At 30.7% G+C, this 12690-nt stretch overlaps 1 protein-coding gene across 3 annotated transcripts in view; it reads left to right on the forward strand.

The window, feature by feature from the left end:
- LOC133659685 (adenylate cyclase type 3-like) overlaps nucleotides 1-12690 on the forward strand; it is a 106817-nt gene that overhangs the window by 17260 nt on the left and 76867 nt on the right. The window lies entirely within an intron of this gene.

Consider the following 12690-nt stretch of genomic DNA (forward strand, 5'->3'; position numbering starts at 1 on the left):
AACACAAGATACACTCACAATTAGTGCACCAACCCAAAAAACCTCCCTCCCCCCATTTCTTTCTGTTATTAATATTCTGCTTCCTACATTATATATCAATATATATCAATACAGTCTGCAAGGGATACAGTCCGTAAGCACACATGATTGTGCGTGCTGCTGGTCCACTAATAGTACTAACCTTTAACAGTTAATTTTACTCATTTTCATTCATTATTAGTTTCTATGTAACTGTTTTTATATTGTTGTACTTTCTTTTTTATTCAAGAAAATGTTTTTAATTTATTTATCTTATTTTACTAATTTTTAAAAAAAAGTACCTTATCTTCACCATACCTGGTTGTCCAAATTAGGCATAATAATGTGTTAATTCCACGACTGCATATATCGGTTGATATCGGTATCGGTTGATATCGGTATCGGTAATTAAAGAGTTGGACAATATCGGAATATCGGATATCGGCAAAAAGACATTATCGGACATCCCTACACTAAATGTTTTTACACTGAATTTATATACACACAATTTTTACTCCGAATATTTTATTCTGAAATGTTTGTTTTCATACACTGATTGTTTTTTTGCACTCAATTTTATTACACTTAAGTCTGTTTTTGCACTGAATATTTACTCACTACATTTTTTTACGCCAAATTTTTATACACTAAATCAAAGATGGCCGATATTATCGGCCGATATATGCGTTAAAATGTAATATCGGAAATTATCGGTATCGTTTTTTTTATTATCGTATCGGGTTTTTTTTTTGTTTTTTTAAAAAATTAAATCAACATAAAAAACACAAGATACACTCACAATTAGTGCACCAACCCAAAAAACCTCCCTCCCCCCATTTCTTTCTGTTATCAATATTCTGCTTCCTACATTATATATCAATATATATCAATACAGTCTGCAAGGGATACAGTCCGTAAGCACACATGATTGTGCGTGCTGCTGGTCCACTAATAGTACTAACCTTTAACAGTTAATTTTACTCAATTTCATTCATTACTAGTTTCTATGTAACTGTTTTTATATTGTTGTACTTTCTTTTTTATTCAAGAAAATGTTTTTAATTTATTTATCTTATTTTACTAATTTTTTTAAAAAGTACCTTATCTTCACCATACCTGGTTGTCCAAATTAGGCATAATAATGTGTTAATTCCACGACTGTATATATCGGTTGATATCGGTATCGGTAATTAAAGAGTTGGACAATATCGGAATATCGGATATCGGCAAAAAGATATTATCGGACATCCCTACACTAAATGTTTTTACACTGAATTTATATACACACAATTTTTACTCCGAATATTTTATTCTGAAATGTTTGTTTTCATACACTGATTGTTTTTTTGCACTCAATTTTATTACACTTAAGTCTGTTTTTGCACTGAATATTTACTCACTACATTTTTTTACGCCAAATTTTTATACACTAAATTAGAGACGGCCGATATTATCGGCCGATATATGCGTTGAAATGTAATATCGGAAATTATCGGTATCGTTTTTTTTATTATCGGTATCGTTTTTTTTGTTTTTTTTGTTGTTTTTTGTTGTTTTTTTGTTTTTTTTAAATTAAATCAACATAAAAAACACAAGATACAGGGTGGGGATTTGGGTTTTAAGGGTGGGGATTTGGGTTTTAAGGGAAAGGGTGTGAAGAATTTTCTGACTTTAAAATTGTACTGTTTCGACTTGCACTTTTTTCTGTATTTGAAAATGCCAATAAAAAAAAAAGTTGGATTAAAAACACAAGATATACTTACAATTAGTGCACCAACCCAAAAAACCTCCTTCCCCCCATTTCTTTCTGTTATCAATATTCTGCTTCCTACATTATATATCAATATATATCAATACAGTCTGCAAGGAATACAGTCCGTAAGCACACATGATTGTGCGTGCTGCTGGTCCACTAATAGTACTAACCTTTAACAGTTAATTTTACTCATTTTCATTCATTACTAGTTTCTATGTAACTGTTTTTATATTGTTGTACTTTATTTTTTATTCAAGAAAATGTTTTTAATTTATTTATCTTATTTTACTAATTTTTTTAAAAAGTACCTTATCTTCACCATACCTGGTTGTCCAAATTAGGCATAATAATGTGTTAATTCCACGACTGCATATATCGGTTGATATCGGTATCTGTAATTAAAGAGTTGGACAATATCGGAATATCGGATATCGGCAAAAAGACATTATCGGACATCCCTACACTAAATGTTTTTACACTGAATTTATATACACACAATTTTTACTCCGAATATTTTTTTCTAAAATGTTTGTTTTCATACATTGATTGTTTTTTTGCACTCAATTTTATTACACTTAAGTCTGTTTTTGCACTGAATATTTACTCACTAAATTTTTTTACGCCAAATTTTTATACACTAAATTAGAGATGGCCGATATTATCGGCCGATATATGCGTTAAAATGTAATATCGGAAATTATCGGTATGGTTTTTTTTATTATCGGTATCATTTTTTTTGTTTTTTTTTGTTGTTTTTTTTGTTTTTTTTTGTTTTATTTTGTTTTTTTGAATTAAATCAACATAAAAACACAAGATACACTTACAATTAGTGCACCAACCCAAAAAACCTCCCTCCCCCCATTTCTTTCTGTTATCAATATTCTGGTTCCTACATTATATATCAATATATATCAATACAGTCTGCAAGGGATACAGTCCGTAAGCACACATGATTGTGCGTGCTGCTGCTCCACTAATAGTACTAACCTTTAACAGTTAATTTTACTCATTTTCATTCATTACTAGTTTTTATGTAACTGTTTTTATATTGTTGTACTTTCTTTTTTATTCAAGAAAATGTTTTTAATTTATTTATCTTATTTTACTAATTTTTTTAAAAAGTACCTTATCTTCACCATACATGGTTGTCCAAATTAGGCATAATAATGTGTTAATTCCACGACTATATATATCGGTTGATATCGGTATCGGTAATTAAAGAGTTGGACAATATCGGAATATCGGATATCGGCAAAAAGATATTATCGGACATCCCTACACTAAATGTTTTTACGCTGAATTTATATACAAACAATTTTTACTCCGAATATTTTATTCTGAAATGTTTGTTTTCATACACTGATTGTTTTTTTGCACTCAATTTTATTACACTTAAGTCTGTTTTTGCACTGAATATTTACTCACTACATTTTTTTACGCCAAATCTTTATACACTAAATTAGAGATGGCCGATATTATCGGCCGATATATGCGTTAAAATGTAATATCGGAAATTATCGGTAGCGTTTTTTTTATTATCGGTATCGTTTTTTTTTTTTTTTTTTTTTTTTTTTTTTTTTTTAATTAAATCAACATAAAAAACACAAGATACACTTAAAATTAGTGCACCAACCCAAAAAACTTCCCTCCCCCCATTTCTTTCTGTTATTAATATTCTGCTTCCTACATTATATATCAATATATATCAATACAGTCTGCAAGGGATACAGTCCGTAAGCACACATGATTGTGCATGCTGCTGGTCCACTAATAGTACTAACCTTTAACAGTTAATTTTACTCATTTTCATTCATTACTAGTTTCTATGTAACTGTTTTTATATTGTTGTACTTTCTTTTTTATTCAAGAAAATGTTTTTAATTTATTTATCTTATTTTACTAATTTTTTTAAAAAGTACCTTATCTTCACCATACCTGGTTGTCCAAATTAGGCATAATAATGTGGTAATTCCACGACTGCATATATCGGTTGATATCGGTATCGGTTGATATCTGTATCGTAATTAAAGAGTTGGACAATATCGGAATATCGGATATCGGCAAAAAGCCATTATCGGACATCCCTACACTAAATGTTTTTACACTGAATTTATATACACACAATTTTTACTCCGAATATTTTATTCTGAATTGTTTGTTTTCATACACTGATTGTTTTTTTGCACTCAATTTTATTACACTTAAGTCTGTTTTTGCACTGAATATTTACTCGCTAAATACTTTTGCAGTGATTTTTATGCCAAATTTTTATACACTAAATGTTTTTACACTGAATTTATATGCACGCAATTTTTACTCCGAATATTTTATACTGAAATGTTTGTTTTTATACACTGATTCATTTTTACACTCAATTTCTGTACACTTAAGTCTGTTTTTGCACTGAATATTTACTCACTACATTTTTTTACGCCAAATTTTTATACACTAAATTAGAGATGGCCGATATATGCGTTAAAATGTAATATCGGAAATTATCGGTATCGTTTTTTTTATTATCGGTATCGTTTTTTTTTTTTTTTTTTTGTTTTTTGTTTTTTTTTTTTTTATTAAATCAACATAAAAAACACAAGATACACTTACAATTAGTGCACCAACCCAAAAAACCTCCCTCCCCCATTTCTTTCTGTTATCAATATTCTGCTTCCTACATTATATATCAATATATATCAATACAGTCTGCAAGGGATACAGTCCGTAAGCACACATGATTGTGCGTGCTGCTGGTCCACTAATAGTACTAACCTTTAACAGTTAATTTTACTCATTTTCATTCATTACTAGTTTCTATGTAACTGTTTACTGTTTTTATATTGTTGTACTTTCTTTTTTATTCAAGAAAATGTTTTCAATTTATTTATCTTATTTTACTAATTTTTTTAAAAAGTACCTTATCTTCACCATACCTGGTTGTCCAAATTAGGCCTAATAATGTGTTAATTCCACGACTGCATATATCGGTTGATATCGGTATCGGTTGATATCGGTATCGGTTGATATCGGTATCGGTAATTAAAGAGTTGGACAATATCGGAATATCGGATATCGGCAAAAAGCCATTATCGGACATCCCTACACTAAATGTTTTTACACTGAATTTATATACACACAATTTTTACTCCGAATATTTTATTCTGAAATGTTTGTTTTCATACACTGATTGTTTTTTTGCACTCAATTTTATTACACTTAAGTCTGTTTTTGCACTGAATATTTACTCACTACATTTTTTTACGCCAAATTTTTATACACTAAATTAGAAATGGCCGATATTATCGGCCGATATATGCGTTAAAATGTAATATCGGAAATTATCGGTATCGGTTTTTTTATTATCGGTATCGTTTTTTTTGTTTTGTTTTTTTTTTTTTTAAATTAAATCAACATAAAAAACAAGATACACTTACAATTAGTGCACCAACCCAAAAAACCTCCCTCCCCCATTTCTTTCTGTTATCAACATTCTGGTTCCTACATTATATATCAATACAGTCTGCAAGGGATACAGTCCGTAAGCACACATGATTGTGCGTGCTGCTGGTCCACTAATAGTACTAACCTTTAACAGTTAATTTTACTCATTTTCATTCATTACTAGTTTCTATGTAACTGTTTTTATATTGTTTTACTTTCTTTTTTATTCAAGAAAATGTTTCTAATTTATTTTTGTTATTTTACTATTTTTTTTAAAAAGCACCTTATCTTCACCATACATGGTTGTCAAAATTAGGCATAATAATGTGTTAATTCCACGACTGCATATATCGGTTGATATCGGTATCGGTTGATATCGGTATCGGTAATTAAAGAGTTGGACAATATCGGAATATCGGATATCGGCAAAAATCCATTATCGGACATCCCTACACTAAATGTTTTTACACTGAATTTATATACACACAATTTTTACTCCGAATATTTTATTCTGAAATGTTTGTTTTCATACACTGATTGTTTTTTTGCACTCAATTTTATTACATTTAAGTCTGTTTTTGCACTGAATATTTACTCGCTAAATACTTTTACAGTGATTTTTATGCCAAATTTTTATACACTAAATGTTTTTACACTGAATTTATATACACGCAATTTTTACTCCAAATATTTTATACTGAAATGTTTGTTTTTATACACTGATTCATTTTTACACTCAATTTCTGTACACTTAAGTCTGTTTTTGCACTGAATATTTACTCACTACATTTTTTTACGCCAAATTTTTATACACTAAATTAGAGATGGCCGATATTACCGGCCGATATATGCGTTAAAATGTAATATCGGAAATTATCGGTATCGGTTTTTTTATTATCGGTATCGTTTTTTTTTGTTTTTTTTGTTTTTTTTGTTTTTTTTAATTAAATCAACATAAAAAACACAAGATACACTTACAATTAGTGCACCAACCCAAAAAACCTCCCTCCCCCCATTTCTTTCTGTTATCAATATTCCGGTTCCTACATTATATATCAATATATATCAATACAGTCTGCAAGGGATACAGTCCGTAAGCACACATGATTGTGCGTGCTGCTGGTCCACTAATAGTACTAACCTTTAACAGTTAATGTTACTCATTTTCATTCATTACTAGTTTCTATGTAACTGTTTTTATATTGTTGTACTTTCTTTTTTATTCAAGAAAATGTTTTTAATTTATTTATCTTATTTTACTAATTTTTTAAAAAAGTACCTTATCTTCACCATACCTGGTTGTCCAAATTAGGCATAATAATGTGTTAATTCCACGACTGCATATATCGGTTGATATCGGTATCGGTTGATATCGGTATCTGTAATTAAAGAGTTGGACAATATCGGAATATCGGATATCGGCAAAAAGACATTATCGGACATCCCTACACTAAATGTTTTTATACTGAATTTATATACACACAATTTTTACTCCGAATATTTTATTCTGAAATGTTTGTTTTCATACACTGATTGTTTTTTTGCACTCAATTTTATTACACTTAAGTCTGTTTTTGCACTGAATATTTACTCACTACATTTTTTTACGCCAAATTTTTATACACTAAATTAGAGATGGCCGATATTATCGGCCGATATATGCGTTAAAATGTAATATCGGAAATTATCGGTATCGTTTTTTTTATTATCGGTATCGTTTTTTTTTTTTTTTTTTTTTTTTTTTAATTTATTTTGTTTTTTGAATTAAATCAACATAAAAAACACAAGATACACTTACAATTAGTGCACCAACCCAAAAAACCTCCCTCCCCCCATTTCTTTCTGTTATCAATATTCTGCTTCCTACATTATATATCAATATATATCAATACAGTCTGCAAGGGATACAGTCCGTAAGCACACATGATTGTGCGTGCTGCTGCTCCACTAATAGTACTAACCTTTAACAGTTAATTTGACTCATTTTCATTCATTACTAGTTTCTATATAACTGTTTTTATATTGTTGTACTTTCTTTTTTATTCAAGAAAATGTTTTTAATTTATTTATCTTATTTTACTAATTTTTTTAAAAAGCACCTTATCTTCACCATACCTGGTTGTCCAAATTAGGCATAATAATGTGTTAATTCCACGACTGCATATATCGGTTGATATCGGTATCGGTAATTAAAGAGTTGGACAATATCGGAATATCGGATATCGGCAAAAAGCCATTATCGGACATCCCTACACTAAATGTTTTTACACTGAATTTATATACACACAATTTTTACTCCGAATATTTTATTCTGAATTGTTTGTTTTCATACACTGATTGTTTTTTTGCACTCAATTTTATTACACTTAAGTCTGTTTTTGCACTGAATATTTACTCGCTAAATACTTTTGCAGTGATTTTTATGCCAAATTTTTATACACTAAATGTTTTTACACTGAATTTATATGCACGCAATTTTTACTCCGAATATTTTATACTGAAATGTTTGTTTTTATACACTGATTCATTTTTACACTCAATTTCTGTACACTTAAGTCTGTTTTTGCACTGAATATTTACTCACTACATTTTTTTACGCCAAATTTTTATACACTAAATTAGAGATGGCCGATATTATCGGCCGATATATGCGTTAAAATGTAATATCGGAAATTATCGGTATCGGTTTTTTCATTATCGGTATCGTTTTTTTTTTTTTTTTTTTGTTTTTTTTTAAATTAAATCAACATAAAAAACACAAGATACACTCACAATTAGTGCACCAACCCAAAAAACCTCCCTCCCCCCATTTCTTTCTGTTATCAATATTCTGGTTCCTACATTATATATCAATATATATCAATACAGTCTGCAAGGAATACAGTCCGTAAGCACACATGATTGTGCGTGCTGCTGCTCCACTAATAGTACTAACCTTTAACAGTTAATTTTACTCATTTTCATTCATTACTAGTTTCTATGTAACTGTTTTTATATTGTTGTACTTTCTTTTTTATTCAAGAAAATGTTTTTAATTTATTTATCTTATTTTACTAATTTTTTTAAAAAGTACCTTATCTTCACCATACCTGGTTGTCCAAATTAGGCATAATAATGTGTTAATTCCACGACTGCATATATCGGTTGATATCGGTATCGGTTGATATCGGTATCTGTAATTAAAGAGTTGGACAATATCGGAATATCGGATATCGGCAAAAAGACATTATCGGACATCCCTACACTAAATGTTTTTACACTGAATTTGTATACACGCAATTTTTACTCCGAATATTTTATACTGAAATTTTAGTTTTCATACACTGATTGTTTTTCTACACTCAATTTTCTTACACTTAAGTCTGTTTTTGCACTGAATTTTTACTCACTGAATGTTTCTACAGTGATTTTTTACGCTAAATTTTTATACACTAACTGTTTTTAAACTTAATATTTTTACACTGAATTCATACACACGCAATTTTTGCTCCGAATATTTTACACTGAAATTTTAGTTTTTATACACAGATTCTTTTTTTACACTCCATTTTTTAACACTTAAGTCTTATACACTGTTTTTTTTACACTGAATTTGTATACACATTTTTATACAGTGTTTTTTTACACTGACTTTTTATGCCAAATTTTTATACACTTATATGATTTTCCACTGAACTTTTTTACACTGATTTTCTTTTTACGCAGAATTTTTATACACTGAATTTTTTACCCCCAATTTTTTTTATGCTATATTTCTACTCTCTGACTTTTTATACACTGGTCATGTTCTTTACACTCAATTTGCTTACACTGAATTATTTGACACTTAATTTGTACACTCTGAATTTTATGCACTGAATTTTTATACACTGAATTGTATACACTAAATGTTTTACACTGAATTTGTTTTACACTGAATTGTTGTAAACTGACTTTATTGATTTTTTTTATCCTGAATTTTTATTGACTGAGTTTTTATACACTGACTTTGTTTTGTTACACTGAATTTTATTTACACCGAAATTTTACTCACTGAATTCTTTTACACTGTTTTTTTTTACAGTGATTTTTAACGGAATTTTTTTTTTTCTACAGCGATTTTCTTTTTACATTGAATTTTCTTCATGCTGAATTTGTATATACTGAATTCTTTACCCCCAATTTTTTATACTATATTTCTACTCACTAGTCATGTTTTTTTACACTAAATTATTTTAAACTGAACTTTTTACACTCTGAATGTTATGCACTAAATTCTTATACACTGATTTTTTTTAATACACTGAATGTTTTTACACTGAATTGTATACACTAAATGTTTTACACAGAATTTTTATACACGGACTTTAATTTATTTTTTTATACTGAATTTTTTTGGACTGCGTTTTTATACGCTGATTTTATTTTCACACTGCATTTCTTTACACTTAATTCATTGTACACTACATTTTTCTGCACTGAATTTTTATACACATTATTTTTACATTTAATGCATGATCATATAATATTTTTTATTTCATTAGATAGTATTGAATTAAAAAATACAAATACATTTAGTCAGAAAAGATAATGTACTTTATTGACGTATTACTTATTTTAGACCCAAAATACGACAAATGTGCTTAAAAAAATGAAATGTAAGGAAAACCAGGATCAATTAAAAGTGTGATGTCGACGTGTTTTGTGTATTTTGTGTCAACTAAGCAGCTTTTCTGTCAAAAATCCTTATTTCAAGAATAAAAGCTCAGTATTGAAGCTTTTTTTCTTGATGTTGCCACACGTGAGAGACATCCGTCTTGTTGACCAATAGAAGGAGCGTCCATCTTTTGTCCAAATATCAAGCCCATGAAGGTGTACTTTTACAACATGCAGTACAATGCAGCGCTTGTACTGCATGTTGTACTACCTTCTTGCTTTTTACTGCACACACTGTGGACATAAGGAAATTACAACCGGTCTGAGCTGATCATGCAAAGTAATGACACACACACACACACACACACACACACACACACACACACACACACACACACACACACACACACACACACACACACACACACACACACACACACACACACACACACACACACACACACACACACACACACACACACACACAGTCTTTGATCCCATATTTATGGATGATTGTGTATTTGATAGTGTTTACATTGACAGGGGTGTCAAACTGGTTTTCATTGAGGGCCACATGACAGTTATCTTGTAAACAAACTCCAGCAAAAGTCATCTATTCCGCCTAAAAACATCCAATATATACACGCTGTAAGTATATATGTAGTATCTAGTAACATTCATAATAACATGTGCTATTTACATATTTTGATCATTTTAAGTATTAACGTCACAGACGCATCACAACGCTCACTTTCCCTTCAACAACAAGAAGACTACCAATCATTGCAGACTTGACGAGAGACAACGAAGACTACTTTGGGACAAACGATAATCCGGAAACTTCTATTTTTGAGCCTGAATATAAGGAGGATGATCTACAAGTTTTACAAGCTGTGTGCTAAACCGATGCAGCTTTAGTCAAACACTAAGCGTCATGTAGCAGTGTTGCTACGTGCTAAACAAGATCTGCAAACGTAATAAAACAATCACTTACTGTCTGCTCTCACTGGGATGTTTATATCTTCCCCTTTAGGTCAACAATTCATCCATCCTCTCGAAGGGTTAAAATAAAGTAGTTTTTTGTGTCTTTCTCGCTATCTCAGGGTCGAAGTTGGATGTCAAAGTTGACCAACTTGTCGGTTTATGTCCAAAACCTTACAGATACGGATAAAAAAGAACGACGATGTTGATATATACGTGGAAATGCCAAATTTGGGCGCTGGTAATGGGTGGAAGTGTAATTTCTACTGTAAAGTATTCCTACTGAGAGAACAGTGAACCCAAGAAGAAGTGGTCTTGTCCTTCCCAAACCAAACCTGGACCTTGAAGACTGAACAAAGATGTGTAGGCATGAGTAGGGATGATGTTCGAAATCGGTTCTCCCGGTTGTTCGATAAGAAAAGAACCGATTCCATGGACTCGAATCCCTTTTTGAGAACCGGTTCCCGTTATCGAGGCCACTATAGTAAAGAAAAAGAGTTGGTCCTTTATTCGAATCCCTGGGAACGAATCCCTTCCCACGTACAGGAAATGCCCTGTGGGACCTGCAATGTTCTGCCCATTTGATTGTAGACTCTTACTGACACCTTGTGGCGATATGAAAATACTACACGTCATTAGTTTGGGCACTTCCGGGTTGAGACAATTGAGAAGTAGACAAGTTGTGTTAGCTCTTACAAGCCTTGGAAAAGAGAAGTGTGTAAGTAAACTGTTTAACTTGTTTATGTAACTCAATATTAAGGTGGAAAGTAGTTAAGTTTGATACTAAGATGTTTATTGAAAAACGATCTTTTTGGATATTTTGAGGACTTCAAATGGCTGCCAGTCGTGTATTTCCACCATCGAAATAGTTTCAACACTCAGAAGTATTTGTTTGATGATAGTACTGTATATTTGTGTGAAGCTAATATTTACATATTGTGTATTACATTAATTGAATCACATAGCTTATAAATTTGTCATTGCTTGTATTTCAGTTAAAAAAAAAAAAAAACAATAGTCCAGTGCAAGACAAAAGTGAAGATAGGAAAAGACAAAGCAAGATCAACAACAATAAAGAGCCTAAATGGATTAATCTGCTTTGGAACTTTATTAGACGTCTTGGATTGTTTGTTAGCTGTCTGCCTGTGTGTATAGTTAGTATGTTCCAATAGCAGCAGAAGTGCACTTTTTGGAGAGCCTAAATGGATGAATCTGCTTTGGATTGTTTGTTAGCTGTCTGCCAAGCTGTATAACCTCAACACGTATAGTGAGGGCAGAACAGTCAATATGCAATTATTGCCAGGTTTCGCTCTCATGTAAGGGGGGAAGAATTGTTGATTGATGACTGTGGTGTTCTTACTGTCATAGTGTGTGTAGTTAGTATGTTCCAATAGCAGCAGAAGTGCACTTTTTGGAGAGCTGTATTATTTTCAGTTTTGTGCCCAAGGGACTGATTTTATTTAACACTATATTATTATTTATACACCTATAGTGATCACAGAGACAGCTTGTTTTTGTGTTAATGTATATATTTGTTTTTCTGAAAAATCCCACTTAATATACTTTGGGTAACAACAGTCAATATTTTTTTTTTTACATTTTTTTAGGGGGGTAGCAGTCAATATTTATTTTTTTATTTAATTTAATTTTTTTCTTATAAAATAAAAGTGAGCTTTTGTTCAACCAAATATTGTGTTTTTTTCCATATACAACAACCTATCTGGATTCGATAAGAGAATTGATAAGGAATCGGTTCGATAAGAGGATTCGATAATGGGCTCAAACTCGATCATTTCTTATCAAACATCATCCCTAGGCATGAGATGAAAAGACATCTTGTCCTCTGACATGTGACAAGACTGACC

The sequence above is a fragment of the Entelurus aequoreus genome, linkage group LG11 (genome assembly GCF_033978785.1).
Source record: "Entelurus aequoreus isolate RoL-2023_Sb linkage group LG11, RoL_Eaeq_v1.1, whole genome shotgun sequence".
NCBI classification, from domain to species: Eukaryota; Metazoa; Chordata; class Actinopteri; order Syngnathiformes; family Syngnathidae; genus Entelurus; species Entelurus aequoreus.